This window comes from Heteronotia binoei, chromosome 10, assembly GCF_032191835.1.
Source record: "Heteronotia binoei isolate CCM8104 ecotype False Entrance Well chromosome 10, APGP_CSIRO_Hbin_v1, whole genome shotgun sequence".
Taxonomy (NCBI): domain Eukaryota; kingdom Metazoa; phylum Chordata; class Lepidosauria; order Squamata; family Gekkonidae; genus Heteronotia; species Heteronotia binoei.
The window spans coordinates 96,821,515-96,840,601 of NC_083232.1; the positions used below are offsets into that span (position 1 = coordinate 96,821,515).

The following is a 19,087-nucleotide window of genomic DNA, read 5'->3' on the forward strand; positions in this document are numbered from 1 at the left end:
TTTTGTTTTGTATGGCACCTCCTTGTGGCTGTGTGGTCCAGCCTTTAGTGAGTTCATCCCTCTCTCCCCCACCCTTGCAAGTTCTGACTGTTCAGCACTGGACAGAAGCCTGTGGAAATCCAGGAAGCCAGAGGTTGGTGCGTAACATTTCCGGTGGTCGGAGTGCCGTACAGAATGCGATGTAGTCGTGTATCGGATGCGACACGAGTACATTTGCTCAGTTTTCACAGTGTGTGCGCACGTTGCAGAATTCAGCTTTCCGGCATTTTAAAATTTTGATTGTTTTTTCCAACATGGCTGAAAGCTCTGGCTGGAATTGGCTGACCGTTCAAGGGGATAATTTGAATCTATATTGGGGGTGGCCATTCTTACTTAATGTAAAAAGCACATAAGATAAATGTCAGATGTCTGAGAGCCGGAAGGGAGGAAGGAAGGAAGATCAGAGGAGGGAGAGATGGGAAGAAAGCAACCTTGAACATATGAACATATGCAGCTGCCTTATACTGAATCAGACCTTTGGTCCATCAAAGTCAGTATTGTCTTCTCAGACTGGCAGCGGCTCTCCAGGGTCTCATGCTGAGGTTTTTCACACCTATTTGCCTGGACCCTTTTTTGGAGATGCCAGGGATTGAACCTGGGGCCTTCTGCTTCCTAAGCAGATGCTCTACCACTGAGCCACCGTCCCTCCCCAAACCTTAACTTTAAATGCATTCTCTACTGGCGGACTTGGCTCGGAGGAGTGATTTATAAAGAAAAATGCCTTCTCCAAGCTGGCTGACGGGGCGGTGGGGGCTTCGAGAGCCGTGCAATATGTGTGAAAGGACCACATGTGGCTCCCGAGCCTCAGTTTGGCCACCCCTGATCTGTATGCTCTTTGCCAAGGAAATCCAGGGTGGCTATGCAGCAGCAAGCAGTGGCAGACCACCGCTGTTTATCTCTTGCCCTGAAAACCCTACAGGGTTGCCATAATCTGGCTGCAACTTGAGGACTTTTGTTTCCACCTGTGCCACCGTAAACTCTGTGCCCGGAGCCCTTTAAGGTCCTACCTGCTTTCATGTGAAGTATTCTGCAGGAAACACTTCTGTACACACCAATTAAAATGTAGAATTTGCTGCCAGAGAATGTTGTGATGGCCACAGGCATAGATGGCATCAGTGACTGCTAGCCATGGTAACGAAAGGGAACCTCCACATCCAGAGGCACTCAGCCTCTGGATATTAGTGCCACGAAACAATACTAGGGCAAGGCTTTGACCTCTATGCCCTGCTGTTGCCCCACAAGAGGAACTGGTTAGCCACTGTATGAGACAGGATGCTGGACTGGATGAAACACTGGCCTGTGATCCAGCAGGGCTCCTCTTTATGTTCCTATTCTTATCAGACCTGCCTGCGGTAGCTCAAAGGGGGTCTTCTGAAGATCTTAACAGGCTTGCCTTCAACCATGAGCAAGTGCGTCCTGGCCAGAAGCTGAGAAAGAGCAACTAAATGAGTAGGTTTCCTCTTGTGTACCGGGGATATGGCTTTTAGAACTGAAGATCTTACCCTGTGGGCCAGGGACAGTAAAATGATTCTGATGAAAGCCGTATCTTGGAAGAAGAAGAAGATATTGGATTTATATCCCGCCCTATACTCTGAATCTCAGAGTGGTCACATTTACCTTCCCCCCCCCACACACACACACAACAGACACCCTGTGAGGTAGGCGGGGCTGAGAGAGCTCTTACAGCAGCTGCCCTTTCAAGGACAACTCCTACAAGAGCTATGGCTGCCCTAAGGCCATTCCAACAGCTGGAAGTGGAGGAGGGCGGAATCAAACACGGTTCTCCCGGATAAGAGTCCGGACACTTAACCACTATTGGCTTTCTTGGAACCTTCAAATTGATGTTCCTGTGTCTCATACAAAGGACTAAGGCCCATGTTAATGTTTGCTGCATGATGCCACACAAAATGGACTTCCCTGTGGTGACCCCCGATCCATAATCTTTGAAAGTAGTATCAGGTGGATGAAGTCCAGAAACTGAAAGCCCTTTGTTCACTCCTCTGTGGTTTTGAAGAGCCTGATGCAGGGTGTGGGATGTCTGTCCTCATAACAGGTTCAGGAGATCACTTGCCACGGGGAGGCAGATTTCGGTGGCATTCTTGTGGTAAATGTGGCAAGGCTACCTGGGCACCTCAGGCTACCTGAGCACCTCAGCCTGACACCTGACATAGTTTTTCACTCCCGGCTTCAGTCTGAAATATGTAATGACTTCATTGTAGCAGCTTTATCGGAAAGAAAAGTGGATTATGTCCACTTTATTGCCCTCCCAGTTACAATAAATAGAACGGTAATTATAGTCACAGCTGTTATATAACCCAGACCAAAAGAATAGTTTGGTTTCGTGCCCTGAATTTTTGCGCTGATGTAAAATGCAATTAGGTGGAAAGCTATAGCTTGCTTTCTTTTTTGTTTTCCTCTTCAACCTGAACTATTCTTTCTGAGCTCACCAGAGCCAAATGAAGTGATTTTAAAGAAGTACCTAGATCTTTTCTTCAAAATACAGTGCGTCTTTTAGCTCGCTCATGAGAGTAAGTGGCAGGCTCAGATTCGCAGGAGTCCTGCTTTGTGGGACAAAGTAATGAGGTCGCATGCATAGTCAAAACCAGGAGAAAGAATTTCTTTTACAAATATTTGCCATAGAAATGGAGGATTAAAAAAAAAAAAGAACACAATCTATTTGGCTGCAATAAATTGAGACCCCTGCTTCTTCGTGAAGGTTAACACACCTTTGGATTGATTGATCCCACTCTTGGGAATTCTTTTCTTCCAAAAACAGAGTTTAAATGGAAGAGATTAACATAACATCTGCTTGGAATTAAGGCATTGTGACTGATACAATAGCCGAATGAAGAAGTAGTGGCTTGCAGACCAGGTCAGCCCTTGAAGAAATTTTGTGATACCAATGTCAAGAGTTAAGGTTTGGTAAAACAATTTGCCAAAAGTTCCACTTTCAAGGAAAAGAAGTCACAGGTCTCTGTGTGTAATGCACGGGGCTTTTTTTGAGCAGGAACACTCAGGAATGCAGTTCTGGCTGGCTTGACTTCAGGGGGTGTGACCCAATATGCAAATGAGTTCCTGCTGGGCTTTTTCTACAGGAAAGTCCTTTGTGAAACAATGATGGTGTCAGGGGGCATGGGCTAATATGCAAATGAGTTCTTGCCTGGCTTTTTCTACAAAAAGTCCTATGTAAAACAATGGTAATGTCAGGGGGTCTGTCCTAATATGCACTCCCAAGACTTGGTGAGAGATGTAAAAGTGATTTCACCGCTTGGGAGCAGTGACCATAACGTTATTGATTTCACCATTTGTATAAATAGGGAGTTGCCCCAAAAGACCGGCACAACCACGTTTAACTTTAAAAGGGGTAAATTATCTGAGATGAGGAGGCATGTGAAGAGGAAACTGAAAGGAAAGGTAAATACGGTCAAAACCCTTGGGGAAGCTTGGAGGCTTCAATCCTACAATCCTAGAAGCTCAGATAAAATATATACCACAAGTTAGGAAAGGCACAAACAGGTATAAGAAAAGGCCTTCATGGTTAACAAACAAAGTAATGGAAGCTGTAAATGGTAAGAAGGACTCCTTTAAGCAGTGGAAAACCAGTCCAAGTGAGATTAATAAAAGGGAACACAGGCTGTGACAAATCAAATGCAAGACTGTGATCAGGCAGGCAAAAAAGGACTATGAGGAGCATATTGCAAAAAACATAGAAGACCAACAATAAAAATTTCTTCAAATATATTAGAAGCAGCAAACCAGCCAGGGAGGCAGTGGGGCCCTTGGATGACCAAGGGGTCAAAGGATTACTGAAGGAGGATAGGGAAATGGCTGAGAAGCTGAATGCATTTTTTTGCCTCCGTCTTCACTGTGGAAGATGAGAAGTGTTTGCCTGCTCCAGAACCACTTATATTGGAAGGGGTGCTGAAAGACCTGAGTCAGTTTGAGGTGACAAGAGAGGAGGTCCTACAACTGATCTCTCTCTCTCTCGGCTTGGCTTCGCGAACGAAGATTTAAGAAGGGTGCAATAGTCCACGTCTGCTGCAGGCTCGCTGGTGGCTGACAAGACCAATGCGGGACAGGCAGGTCCGGCCACAGTAGCTGCAGGGAAAAGTCTGATTTAGGGTTGGTGCTGTAGCAGTGCGATTCTTCCTCAATCTCCTTTTGTCCTCAAGACCAGCTATGCGTGCGTTCTCAAAGGAAGAGACAGCCTGGTGGATGGTGTGTCTCCATGCTTTGCGATCTGAGGCTAGGTCAGACCACTGGTGATGGTTGATGCGACAGGTGCCAAGGGATTTCTTCAAGGAGTCCTTGTACCTCTTCTTTGGTGCCCCTCTATTTCGATGGCCGGTGGAGAGTTCTCCATACAGGGCAATCTTGGGAAGGCGGTGGTTTTCCATCCTAGAAATATGCCCTGTCCAGCGCAGCTGCGTCTTCAGCAGCAGTGCCTCGATACTGGTAACCTCCGCCCGCTTGAGGACTTCAGTGTTGGTCACAAAGTCACTCCAGTGGATGTTGAGGATGGTGCGAAGGCAGCGCTGATGAAAGCGCTCGAGGAGTCGCAGGTGATGACGGTATAAAACCCACGATTTGGAGCCGTAGATGAGGGTTGTCATCACAACTGCTTTGTAAACATTGATCTTTGTGCCTTTTTTCAGATGCTTGTTGCTCCACACTCTTTTGTGCAGTCGGCCAAATGCACGGTTTGCCTTTGCCAGCCTGTTGTCAATCTCCTTGTCGATCTTGGCATCTGAGGAGATGATGCACCCCAGGTAGCTGAACTGCTGGACTGTCTTCAGAACTGATTCACCCACAGTGATGCAGGGAGGGTGATAATCTTCCTGGGGTGCAGGCTGGTGGAGAACTTCTGTCTTCTTCAGACTAACTTCTAGGCCGAATAGCTTGGCAGCCTCTGCAAAGCAGGACGTCATATGCTGCAGAGCTGATACCGAGTGGGAGACGAGTGCAGCATCATCAGCAAACAGTAGCTCTCGGATGAGTTTTTCCATCGTGTTGGAGTGGGTCTTTAGTCGCCTCAGGTTGAACAGGCTGCCATCAGTGCGATAGCGGATGTAGACACCATCGTCATCATCTAGATCTACTGCGGCTCTTTGAAGCATCATGGTAAAGAAGATCGTAAAGAGAGTTGGCGCGAGAACGCAGCCTTGCTTTACACCTGTGCCTATTGGGAAGGGCTCCGAGAGGTCGTTGCAGTGTCTGACTTGGCCTCGCTGGTCTTCGTGTAGCTGGATGATCATGCTGAGGAACCTTGGGGGACATCCTAAACGTTCCAAGATTTGCCACAGGCCTTTCCTGCTAATGGTATCGAAGGCTTTGGTAAGGTCGACAAAAGTCACATACAGAGCCTTGTTCTGTTCCCTGCATTTCTCTTGGAGCTGCCTGAGAACAAATACCATGTCGGTGGTGCTCCTGTTAGCTCTGAAGCCGCACTGGCTCTCTGGGAGGAGTTCTTCTGCAATGGTGGGCACCAGTCTGTTCAGGAGTATTCTGGCAAGGATTTTGCCTGCGATGGAGAGCAGGGTTATCCCCCGGTAGTTGGAGCAGTCTGACTTTTCCCCTTTGTTCTTGTATAGGGTGATGATGATTGCGTCGCGAAAGTCCTGTGGTAATTTGCCTTGTTCCCAGCAGGTGACAAGTACTTTGTGAAGTGAGCTATGTAGTACTGTGCCCCCATGCTTCCAGATCTCTGGTGGAATTCCATCAACTCCTGCTGCCTTGCCACTTTTCAGTTGCTTGATGGCTTTAACAGTCTCTTCTAGGGTGGGGATCTCATCCAACTCTGTTTTCACTGGTTGAAGTGGGGTGAGGTGGATTGCTGAATCTTGAACTACGCGGTTGGCACTGAAGAGAACCTGAAAATACTCTGACCACCAGTTCAGTATGGATGCCTTGTCTGTGAGGAGCACTTGGCCGTCTGCACTACGCAAGGGACTCTGAGCCTGATATGATGGACCATATACTGCCTTCAGGGCTTCGTAGAACCCTCTTAAATCACCAGTGTCTGCACACAGCTGGGTTCTCTCTGCAAGCTTGGTCCACCAATCGTTCTGAATGTCTCGAAGCTTGCGCTGGAGGTTGCTACATGCAGCGCGAAAGGTTGCTTTTTTCCCAGGACAGGAGGGCTGAGCAAGATGTGCTTGGTAGGCAGATCTCTTTTTCGCCAGTAAATCTTGGATCTCTTGATTGTTCTCATCAAACCAGTCCTTGTTCTTCCTTGTGGAGAACCCGAGGACTTCTTCAGAGATCTGCAGGACGGTGGATTTTAGGTGTTCCCAGAGTGCTTCTGGAGAAGGGTCTGTGGGGCAACTGGGGTCCTCAATTCTTGACTGGAGTTTTGCCTGGAAGGCAGCTTTAACTTCGGCTGACTGGAGACTGCCAACCTGAAACTTCCTCCGAGGGATACCTCCTCTCCTGGGTGTGGGTTTAAAGTGAAGACGGAGATTGCAGCGTACAAGACGATGATCCGTATGACATTCTGCACTGGGCATTACTCGGGTGTGTAAGACATCTCGAAGGTCTCTCTGGCGCACCAGAATGTAGTCGATAAGGTGCCAGTGCTTGGACCGTGGGTGCATCCAGGTTGTCTTCAGACTGTTCTTCTGCTGGAAGATAGTGTTGGTGATGGTGAGCTGGTGCTCCATGCAGAATTCTAGCAGGAGGTGCCCGTTGTCATTGCAGTTGCCAGTTGTCATTGCAGTTGCCAACTGATAGATGAATTAAAAACTAATAAGTCACCAGGTCCAGATGGCATACATCCAAGAGTTCTGAAAGAGCTCAGAGCTGAACTTGTGGATCTTCTTACAAAAATATGTAATTTTTCATTGAAATCTGCCTCCGTTCCTGAGGACTGGAAGGTAGCAAATGTCATCCCCATCTTTAAAAAGGGTTCCAGAGGAGCTCCGGGAAATTACAGGCCAGTCAGTCTGACTTCAATACCGGGAAAGTTGGTAGAAACCATTATCAAGGACAGAATGAGCAGGCACACTGATGAACACTGGTTATTGAGGAAGACTCAGCATGGGTTCTGTAAGGGAAGATCTTGCCTCACTAACCTGTTACACTTCTTTGAGGGGGTGAACAAACATGTGGACAAAGGAGACCCAATAGATGTTGTTTACCTTGACTTCCAGAAAGCTTTTGATAAAGTTCCTCATCAAAGGCTCCTTAGAAAGCTCGAGAATCATGGAGTAAAAGGACAGGTCCTCTTGTGGATCAAAAACTGGCTGGTTAATAGGAAGCAGAGAGTGAGTATAAATGGGCAGCCTTCGCAGTGGAGGATGGTAAGCAGTGGGGTGCCACAGGGCTCAGTACTGGGTCCCATGCACTTTAACTTGTTCATAAATGATTTGGAGTTGGGAATGAGCAGTGAAGTGGCCAAGTTTGCAGATTACACTAAATTGTTCAGGATGGTGAGAACCAGAGAGGATTGTGAGGCACTCCCAAGGGATCTGTTGAGGCTGGGTGAGTGGGCGTCAATGTGGCAGATGAGGTTCAATGTGGCCAAGTGCAAAGTAATGCACATTGGGGCCAAGAATCCCAGCTACAAATACAAGTTGATGGGGTGTGAACTGGCAGAGACTGACCAAGAGAGAGATCTTGGGGTCACGGTAGATAACTCACTGAAAATGTCAAGACAGTGTGCAATTGCAATAAAAAAGGCCAATGCCATCCTGGGAATTATTAGGAAGGGAATTGATAACAAATCAGCCAGTATCATAATGCCCCTGTATAAATTGATGGTGCGGTCTCATTTGGAATACTGTGCAGTTCTGGTCGCCGCACCTATTGTATTGCTTTTAATACTTTTTGGTTCTGACCACAAACCATATAAGAAAGAGACAGGGATTGGATGAATAAATTGCCTTTTCATGTTTTTACGTACGTGAGTGATACTTAGTGGTCATAGCAGTTCTTTTTCCTTTTTATGCCTGTCCCTACACGCTGACTTTCCCCTTTTTCTTGCTGATTTAAATAAATACAAACATATTGTATTCTTTAGAAATAGGTCCAGTTCTTATGGACATGATCTGGCATTCATTCGATCCATTGATTTTAATAGAAGAAATTTCTCTGTTGGCTGTTTGCATCCTGTTCCATTCCAAATGGACATATTAGAAGACTGGGAAACCAGAGCTTGCCTTTAACTCTGATTTTTTCAAGGTTCCCAGCATTCTTTATCATAAATATAAAAGAAGATCTGAGGTAAATGTCGTTTCTAATTTAAGGGCATGGAAATCTCTTTCCTTTCATGATACTTCAAAATATACTCCAGTTTTTATTTTTATTCTTTCCAGAACTACTGGAAACCAGATTGTTTGAGAATTTTAAGGACTATAGATCCAGCTCTGGTCAGTTCTGGTGGGCCTCTTCCTCACACCTGTTTGCTTTGTCAGCAAAACTCAGGCCATAATCCACCCCAGGTCCTTACTCAGAAGTAATTCCATCCACGTCAGTGTGTCTACTCTGGAGTCAGTGCTTTGACCCTTAAGCCTTGTGCACTTCCTTTGTCGTACTTTGCCAAGATAATCTTCAATTCTCCAGTGTGTACTCTAGCAACTACTGTGTACATAGTTCTGAGATAGGTACCTGTCTACCCCATTTCTTCCCACCCCTAACAGCAACAGAAGTAAAATGTCATCGCCTTTGCCTACCAGCTGGATACTCTCTCGTGGTAACTGTTTAACTTTGCAGCTCTTCCGATTATTGTCTTTCCAAGGGGTTCTTCACTCCTCTGTGCAGGACAATGGGGAAGGTTAAGTTAATAAATGACTTTATTAAAATAATAAGTAAAATCTGGCATTCAAGGCTCTTCTCAGGAAAGAAACCAACCCTTATAAGTATTTTAAGAAGGAGCTATCAAATCAGATCATTAGTAATTTCAATTGATAGCTTGTGTTCTGGAAGGATGCGCTCGATTCTGGAGCCCTGAACCATTTTAAAATACAGTCCCCCAAGGTGTTCTCCTTGGGAAGCTCCATCCACAGGCCATTGCGATGAGGTTTGCACAAGAGAACTTCCCAGTAGGCGTTGCCCTTTGGTGGTGGTCGTCGTGGGGGGCGGGGCGGCTGAGAAGTTGTGGTCAGTAACTATATATGCCACACGCCCCTGATGTAGCCAGTCCTCCTGGAACTTTCAGTAGGCCCTGTAAGAAGAGCCTTGTAAGCTGCTAGAGCAGGGGTGGCCAACGGTAGCTCTCCAGATGTTTTTGTTTTGCCTACAACTCCCATCAGCCCCAGCCAGCATGGCCAATGACTGGGACTGATGGAGTTGTAGGCAAAAAAACATCTGGAGAGCTACCGTTGGTCACCCCTGTCCTAGAGGATTGGCTATATCAGGGGGATGTGGCCTCATATGCAAAGGAACTCCTACTACAAAAAAAGCCCTATATCTATATCTCTATATCTGTCTGGCAGTCTCTCATAAGAGCATAAGAGAAACCATGTTGGATCAGGCCAGTGGCCCATCCAGTCCAACACTCTGTGTCACGCAGTGGCAAAAAAAGACCGAAAAAACAAGTGCTATCAAGAGGTCCACCAGTGGACTACAAGCCCTCCCACTGTGCCCCCCCCAAGCACCAGAATACAGAGCATCCCTGCCCCAGACAGAGAGTTCCAGCAATATGCTGTGGCTAATAGCCACTGATGGACCTCTGCTCCAGATCTTGATCCAATCCCCTCTTGAAGCTGTCTATGCTTGTAGCTGCCGCCACCTCCTGTGGCCGTGAATTCCACGTGTGAAGAAGGGTCTGCCCAGACACTCAATAAATCTAAGTCAGGAGGTTCCCAACATGGCACTGTTGTGCCCATTAACTCCTTTCCTGGTGCCCACCAAGTGTTTTTAGAAAGTGGGTGGGGCCAGGTGGGACTTCTGTCCACCAAGTGGGACTTCTGTCCAATTGACTATTGGAGATTTGATTAGCTAAGCAGATTTTTAAAAAATGTTGCTTTGGCAGCAGCTGCCACCATAACACAAGGATCTTCGCTGTGTGACTGAAGGGAAGTGGTGGCAGCCATTTTGTGGCTGGCTCTACCTTCTGCTGCAGTGATTTTGTGGCTGCGTCCACCATTCTGTGTCAGAATTGCAAAGGAGCCCCGGAACCTCCATGTTCAGAGGCAATACACCTCTCAGTACCTACTGTTGTGGAGAAGCGGAACAAAAGCCTATTGACATCAAGCCCCACTTTGGAATGATCCAGAAGTATCTTGTTGGACATGGATGGGTTGATTCGAAATCGAAGCCTTTCTCTGCAAACCAGATCATGCTGTCTCAGCATTAGTTAGGCATGGCATTAACAATGGAGGATCTGCATGTTGATGGATATTGTGCCGCTGAAGCAATTCATCTCCTGGATCTTTCCGTCCATGCAAAAGAGGGTTGATTCTGATATTGATCCTCACCCAGTTCGACTGTGTCACCAGTGGTATGCTTTGCATTATTTTTAAAGTGAGCTAATTTGTACTATTACATCATGCCGCCATACTACTACTCTCCTGTCCCTGACGCTGCTGTTCAGCAGGAAATCCGCAAACACTGTAACCAATTCCTAGGGAGCAATTTAGGCACACATCCCACAAGCTGAACCCAAGTTTCAGCTAACTCTGTTTCAAAACTCAAAGCTGCTTCACTCATGTTAGGATGAAAAATGGTGCACATTCTAAATGGCACTATAATGAAGATGAAGATATTGGATTTATATCCCGCCCTCCACTCCGAAGAGTCTCAGAGCGGCTCACAATCTCCTTTCCCTTCCTCCCCCACAACAGACACCCTGTGAGGTAGATGAAGATATTGGATTTATATCCCACCCTCCACTCCGAAGAGTCTCAGAGCGGCTCACAATCTCCTTTCCCTTCCTCCCCCACAACAGACACCCTGTGAAGTAGATGAAGATATGGGATTTATATCCCGCCCTCCACTCCGAAGAGTCTCAGAGCGGCTCACAATCTCCTTTACCTTCCTCCCCCACAACAGACACCCTGTGAGGTAGATGAAGATATGGGATTTATATCCCGCCCTCCACTCCGAAGAGTCTCAGAGCGGCTCACAATCTCCTTTACCTTCCTCCCCCACAACAGACACCCTGTGAGGTAGATGAAGATATTGGATTTATATCCCACCCTCCACTCCGAAGAGTCTCAGAGCGGCTCACAATCTCCTTTCCCTTCCTCCCCCACAACAGACACCCTGTGAGGTAGATGAAGATATGGGATTTATATCCCGCCCTCCACTCCGAAGAGTCTCAGAGCGGCTCACAATCTCCTTTCCCTTCCTCCCCCACAACGGACACCCCATGAGGTAGATGAAGATATTGGATTTGTATCCCGCCCTCCACTCCGAAGAGTCTCAGAGCGGCTCACAATCGCCTTTCCCTTCCTCCCCCACAACAGACACCCTGTGAGGTGGGTGGGGCTGGAGAGGGCTCTCACAGCAGCTGCCCTTTCAAGGACAACCTCTGCCAGAGCTATGGCTGACCCAAGGCCATTCCAGCAGGTGCAAGTGGAGGAGTGGGGAATCAAACCCGGTTCTCCCAGATAAGAGTCCGCACACTTCACCACTACACCGAACTGGCTCTCCGATAAAAGATAAACACTCTTATTTGTCTGTACTGATATCTGGAGAGGCAGTAAAAAAAAGTGAGTGTAGCATCTTTTGCTGCCCTGCTTTCTGAAGGATCAACTGGAAGAGCAGAGCAGGGAACATCTAAACCATGGAAAAGGCACTTTTGCTCCAAAACAAAAACTACCAACTAGCTCCTGGCAAAATCAGGAGTGTAACAGGGAAAGAACACAGCAGGGAAAGAACTGATCTCTTCAACCAGCTTTAAAAGTATGAGTACAAATGATGGAAATTGTGCTACAACTGACCAATGTTGAACCATCTTTAGATACAGAATACAGAATGTTTGGTCCATTCCAACAAGGCAATTCTTGTGTCTTTCAATTTTTAAACTACCTCTAAACCCAGAGTTTTATGATTCACATATAAAGGCAAATTGCTTTGATTATGGCTTCAGTTCTACACCACCCCACACACACCTTCCCCCCCCCCCCAATTTAATGAAGACTTATTTTTGTTCAGGATTAGGGCATTTAGTTCCCAAGTTTGTGCATCACTGCCGGTCAGAAAGAGCGTTTAATTTTATTACATCCCTTTGCTAACTGGTGTTCTGAAGTTGGCAATAATGCTAGACAGTATTAGCAGAAAGAGCAGTCAAACGAAAAATGGTCGCCTCAGGTGTTCATGAAATCACATCAGCTGAGATTGTCGTCTGAAGTAAAACAGGAACATTAAGTCAAGGTTGAATAAGTAATATACCCACTGAAATTACTCTGAAGACTAACTGGCACTTTTAAGAATAGTTTTGTGGTAATTAAAAAAAAAAACCCTTGAAACTATGTTCTAAGGGAGAAAATGGTGTAATGGGAAGGGTCTGGTAAAACTGATGAACTGAGACTACTCACAAAAATTGTCCCTCCAACACACATGGGATGTTTTTTAAAAATTCTGGCCAGAGAGAGCCACATTTTGAGGCTGCTATTTCCCACTTTCTTCTCACAAAACAGAGGATTTGTTTCCTCAGGTTTCCTCGTTGACTGTTCACCAACTTATTGTCACTCACACACAATACATCTGACAATGTCTTGTGGAAAATTTCAACTAGATGGTGTGTACAAACTGATAAAGACCAGAGTTTCCATACGTACAACACCATTCAGTCTCTTAATATCTTTTCACAAGTCTCTTTGACAGGCTTACTGTGGCTAGAGAGCCAAATGTGACTTAATGGAAAACCAAATGCAGCTTTAAAAAAAAAGACAATCCAATCTTTTAAGTTAAGGTATATTGAAGAAGAAGAATTGCAGATTTATACCCCGCCCTTCTCTCTGAATCAGAGACTCAGAGCGCCTTACAATCTCCCATGTCTTCTCCCCACACAGCAGACACCCTGTGAGGTGGGTGGGGCTGAGAGGGCTCTCACAGCAACTGCCCTTTCAAGGACAACCTCTGCCAGAGCTATGGCTGACTCATTCCAGCAGGTGCAAGTGAAGGAGTGGGGAATCAAACCCGGTTCTCCCATTTAAGAGTCCGCACACTTAACCACTACACCAAACTGGCTCTGGTTATACTTTAGAATAACTAGTATGGGAAGGTAGATTCAGGTGGTTAGCTGTGTTGATCTGAAGCAACAGAACAAAGTTGGAGTCCAATGGTCCCTTTAAGACCCCCAGAGTTTAATTTTGGGTATAAGCACACAATTGCCAGTAATACGAGTGTGAAATGTGCAGATTTATGCCATTGCACTAAAACCATTGTACAGGGTGTGTGTCTCTGTGTCACGTGTCTTCAAGCCACTTATGATCAATGGCAATCCTATGAATTAATGACCTCTAAAAATGTCCTCTCATTAACAGCCTTGTTTAGGTCTTGCAAACTGAGGGCCATGGGTTTCTTTATTGAGTCTATCTCATGTGAGTTCTTCCTTTTTTCCTGTTGCCTTCAACTTTTCCTAGTATTATTGACTTTTCCAGTGAGTCTTGTCTTCTCATGACATGACCGAAGAGCAATAAGTCTCTGTTTAGTCACTTTAAGTTTCTAGGGAGAGTTTAGGCTTGAAGTACAGGGTGCTCGTGTATATTCATGACTTGTTGTGAGACCTCAAATGTGCCACTTCCTAATAAAAGACACAACCACCAGCGTTTAGGGTGCGCAGACTTTTTGGATTTCAAAACAACATGCCAATTAATCTTCCAGTATCTTTTTAATTATGTAAATTGGCACTCTTACTGGCTCTTCTGTGATCTCTGCCACTGAATTTGGCTCTTTAACTCATATCAGATTATAGTATGTGCCACCATGATTTATGCTCAGTTTATTATGGGCTATGGAATTCAGGTCTCAGCCGGTCTTGCGGTTTCCTGTTGTTCTTTTTTTCATTGAACATAAAGAGTTTCTGCATTACTGCTTTCCATATTCCATTGACATTTGACTTCTGAGGTAAGTTGTACATGCGGCCTCTACAACCTAATGAGGAACATTAACCTCTTGATCCTAAAATGGTGGCCAGCTGGTAATGCGGGTTTGTTAATTTGTTGACCCACAGAGAAAACTGACCTCAATCATGGATTCAAATACCTCATTACAATGCAGTATGAGTGGCATGGTGATCATTAAGTCTGTGGCAAAGAACAAGCCTTTGAGCAAGGTTGAGGCAAACCAAGCGCTAACCAGTTTTTTTTTGGGGGGGGGGGTTTGCTTTTTTAGTGTATAATATGGGATATTTTCCATTCGTTTCCCACAATTATAGAGAATGGTGAAAAACAGATTTCTGTACAGGGGTGATTGAATTTTGTGAGGAGTTGTGAGAAGAATGCGACAGTCACTTGACTACTTTGTAAAGTTTTACAGTAGCTTGGCAAAGTAACTGCACAAATATTTATAACTGAGGGACCCAGGATAAAGCAGAACAAGAAACGAGCTAGGGACGAAAGACACAAATGTGGTTCTCGGAAGATGGAGATTTCTTACTTAGAAACCAACATTAACTGAGGGAAAGGTCTCGTTTCATGACATGCTTTCTTTGTTAAAATAATTTTTTAATGAATACTTACTTGAAGTGGGGGGAGAAACCAACATTATTGCGGTCTCATTTGGAATACTGTGTGCAATTCTGGTCACCGCACCTCAAAAAGGATATTATAGCATTGGAGAAAGTGCAGAAAAGGGCAACTAGAAGGATTAAAGGGTTGGAACACTTTCCCTATGAAGAAAGGTTAAAACGCTTGGGGCTCTTTAGCTTGGAGAAATGTTGACTGCGGGGTGACATGATAGAGGGTTACAAGATAATCCCATTATCTTGGGATGGAGAAAGTAGAGAAAAAAGTACTTTTCTTCCTTTCTCACGATACAAGAACTCGTGGGCATTCGATGAAATTGCTGAGCAGTCAGGTTAAAATGGATAAAAGGAAGTACTTCTTCACCCAAAGGGTGATTAACATGTGGAATTCACTGCCACAGGGTGGTGGCGGCTACAAGCATAGACAGCTTCAAGAGGGGGTTAGATAAAAATATGGAGCAGAGGTCCATCAGTGGCTATTAGCCACAGTGTGTGTGTGTGTGTGTGTGTATATATGTGTGTGTGTGTGTATAAAAAAAAATTTTGGGCCACTGTGTGACACAGAGTGTTGGACTGGATGGGCCATTGGCCTGATCCAACATGGCTTCTCTTATGTTCTTATTATCACACTTATGTGGCCCTCTGTGATTAGTGCTCTCTGTAGGTGTCAGATCTCAGTGATTTTACAGCAGATGAAATTACAGTAGAGCATGGAACCAATCAGAGGTAAAGAAAGGCTGCCCCACCGCCTGTCAAAAAACCCCAACCAAAAGGATTGAATTTGGATCTATTTATTTCCACATGTGGCGAATTGAAGTCACTGAGATTTGGAGGAACAGGTTTCTAGATAAGGTGGTTGAGAACAGCCCTACACTGTTTCGTTTAGAAAGGCAACAGATGAAGGGCATTCAGATAAATCCGATGACAGAACGACGTTGAAATTAGATCTGTAGAGCTGGTCCTTGTTTACATGGTGAACGCTTCACTGGACAACATTATAAAACACTGTAGCTGTGTTTATTGCATTGACCTGGATGGCCCGGGCTAGCCCAGTCTCATCAGATCTTGGAAGCTAAGCGGGGTCAGCCCTGGTTAGTAGTTGAATAGACCACCAAGGAAGTCCCAGGTTGTGATGTGGCAAACCACCTCTGAATGGCTCTTGCCTTGAAAACCCTACAGGGTCACCCTAAGTCAGCTGTGCCTTGGTGGCACTTTCCCCATCCCTCTTATTCCATCCAGCGCTGGATTAAACTCTGTGGAGGCCCCTAGGCAGTCAAAATCTCGGGAGCCCCCTCGCAAATTTTCTCAGAGTACAAGTGCCCACCCCACCACCCGTGGCCCACGCTATAGCTTGCAGGCACCTTCTCAAAAGCCCCTTTGACAAAACTGTGAGGGAGAGGCCCTAGGAGAGCTGCAAGCAGGGGAAAAAACGGGGAGGAGCCAGCCTGGGGCCCCTAAAGGTGAGGGGGCCCATAAGCCAGTGCCTACTTAAAAATAAATAAAATACATACCACAAGTTAGGAAAGGCACAAATAGGCATACGAAAAGGCCTGCATGGTTAACAAACAAAGTAATGGAAGCTGTAAAAGGTAAGAAGGACTCCTGGAAAACCAGTCCAAGTGAGATTAGTAAAAGGGAACACAGGCTGTGGCAAATCAAATGCAAGACTGTGATCAGGCAGGCAAAAAGGCACTATGAGGAGCATATTGCAAAAAACATAAAGACAAACAATAAAAATTTCTTCAAATATATTAGAAGCAGGGAGGGAGGCAGTGGGCCCTTGGATGACCATGGGGTAAAAGGATTACTGAAGGAGGATAGGGAAATGGCTGAGAAGCTGAATGCATTTTTTGCCTCCGTCTTCACTGTGGAAGATGAGAACTTTTTGCCCGCCCCAGAACCACTAATTTTAGAAGGGGTGTTGAAAGACCTGAGTCAGATTGAGGTGACAAAAGAGGAGGTCCTGCAACTGATAGACAAATTAAAAACTAATAAGTCACCGGGTCCGGATGGCATACATCCGAGAGCTCTGAAAGAACTCAAAGTTGAAATTGTGGATCTTCTAACAAAAATATGTAATCTTTCATTGAAATCTGCCTCCGTTCCTGAGGACTGGAAAGTAGCAAATGTCACCCCAATCATTAAAAAGGGTTCCAGAGGAGATCCGGGAAATTACAGGCCAGTCAGTCTGACTTCAATACCGGGAAAGTTGGTAGAAACCATTATCAAGGACAGAATGAGCAGGCACATTGATGAACACGGGTTATTGAGGAAGACTCAGCATGGGTTCTGTAAGGGAAGATCTTGCCTCACTAACCTGTTACATTTCTTTGAGGGGGTAAACAAATATGTGGACAAAGGAGACCCGAAAGATGTTGTTTACCTTGACTTCCAGAAAGCTTTTGATAAAGTTCCTCATCAAAGGCTCCTTAGAAAGCTTGAGAGTCATGGAGTAAAAGGACAGGTCCTCTTGTGGATCAAAAACTGGCTGATAATAGGAAGCAGAGAGTGAGTATAAATGGGCAGACTTCACAGTGGAGGACGGTAAGCAGTGGGGTGCCGCAGGGCTCGGTACTGGGTCCCATGCTCTTTAACTTGTTCATAAATGATTTAGAGTTGGGAGTGAACAGTGAAGTGGCCAAGTTTGCAGATGACACTAAATTGTTCAGGGTGGTGAGAACCAGAGAGGATTGTGAGGAACTCCAAAGGGATCTGTTGAGGCTGGGTGAGTGGGCGTCAACGTGGCAGATGCGGTTCAATGTGGCCAAGTGCAAAGTAATGCACATTGGGGCAAAGAATCCCAGCTACAAATATAAGTTGATGGGGTGTGAACTGGCAGAGACTGACCAAGAAAGAGATCTTGGGGTCGTGGTAGATAACTCACTGAAAATTTTAAGACAGTGTGCGTTTGCAATAAAAAAGGCCAATGCCATGCTGGGAATTATTAGGAAGGGAATTGAAAACAAATCAGCCAGTATCATAATGCCCCTGTATAAATCGATGGTGCGGTCTCATTTGGAGTACTGTGTGCAGTTCTGGTCGCCGCACCTCAAAAAGGATATTATAGCATTGGAGAAAGTGCAGAAAAGGGCAACTAGAATGATTAAAGGACTGGAACACTTTCCCTATGAAGAAAGGTTAAAACGCTTGGGGCTCTTTAGCTTGGAGAAACGTCGACTGCGGGGTGACATGATAGAGGTTTACAAGATAACGCATGGGATGGAGAAAGTAGAGAAAGAAGTCCTTTTCTCCCTTTCTCACAATACAAGAACTCGTGGGCATTCGATGAAATTGCTGAGCAGTCAGGTTAAAACGGATAAAAGGAAGTACTTCTTCACCCAAAGGGTGATTAACATGTGGAATTCACTGCCACAGGAAGTGGTGGCGGCCACAAGCATAGCCAGCTTCAAGAGGGGTTTAGATAAAAATATGGAGCAGAGGTCCATCAGTGGCTATTAGCCATAGTGTGTATGTATATATAAAAAAATTTTGCCACTGTGTGACACAGAGTGTTGGACTGGATGGGCCATTGGCCTGATTTAACATGGCTTCTCTTATGTTCTTACTTGGCCTAATTGTTAATCCAGCCCTGTGCGAAGGGGACGTGCTGAGCGCCCAGTGTGATGATGTCACCTCTTGGTGACATCATCATGCTGTGTGTGCACGTGAAGAATCTACTGTGGGGGCACACATTGGGTTCTACCTGGGGCGAGAGAACCCCACGCGCCTGGCCTGATTCCCTCCCTTTCAGGATCACTAAAATGTAAAGAGCTCTGGTGAATGTTGGGGATGTCAGTGTTTCTGAGTGGCTATCCTTAATATGATGGGGATATAAGAACTGACATGTTCTAGGGCTGGGGTGGCCAAACTGTGACTCAGGAACCACAAAGTTGGAGTCAAGTCAAGCACCTTTAAGACCAACAAAGTTTTATTCAAAATGTAAGGTTTTGTGTGCTCTAAACACACTTCATCAGACAAGGAATCAGGTACAGTGGAAGGTGTAAGGGAAAGCTTAGTCTATATTGCAGCCCCCATTCTCAGTTTCTTGTTTGTTCTTTTGGGGCCATCCAGTAAGATTTCAGAATGCCACTCAACTCCAAAAGGCTCAAGGCTTTCTGTCCCATTTGTCCATTGGGAATTCTATTGGGTACTTGCTTTCAGCTGCTAGGACATAGTATGCGCAGTTGTGGAAGCAAGAAAAAATACCAGAGAAATGGGATTGGATTATAAAAGTTATGACATGGAGTGAAATGGACAAATTAACAAGAATATTAAGAGACTATGATTTAGAAGTTTTTAAGATGGAGTGGAAAAAGTTTAGAAGATATGTAGAAAAAGAGTGGAAAATAAAAGGACATTGGACAATTTTTGATAATGATTAAGTTTTTTTAAAAAAAGAAGAATATAATTTTTTGT

General features: G+C 45.4%; 1 protein-coding gene and 1 non-coding gene across 2 annotated transcripts in view; one reads left to right on the forward strand and one right to left on the reverse strand.

The window, feature by feature from the left end:
• Positions 1-19,087, forward strand: part of SLC9A3 (solute carrier family 9 member A3) — a 92,606-nt gene that overhangs the window by 13,830 nt on the left and 59,689 nt on the right. The gene's annotated exons all lie outside the window — the stretch shown is intronic.
• On the reverse strand, positions 614-680 carry TRNAP-AGG (transfer RNA proline (anticodon AGG)). Its single transcript has one exon. It is a non-coding gene; the product is annotated as a tRNA-Pro (tRNA).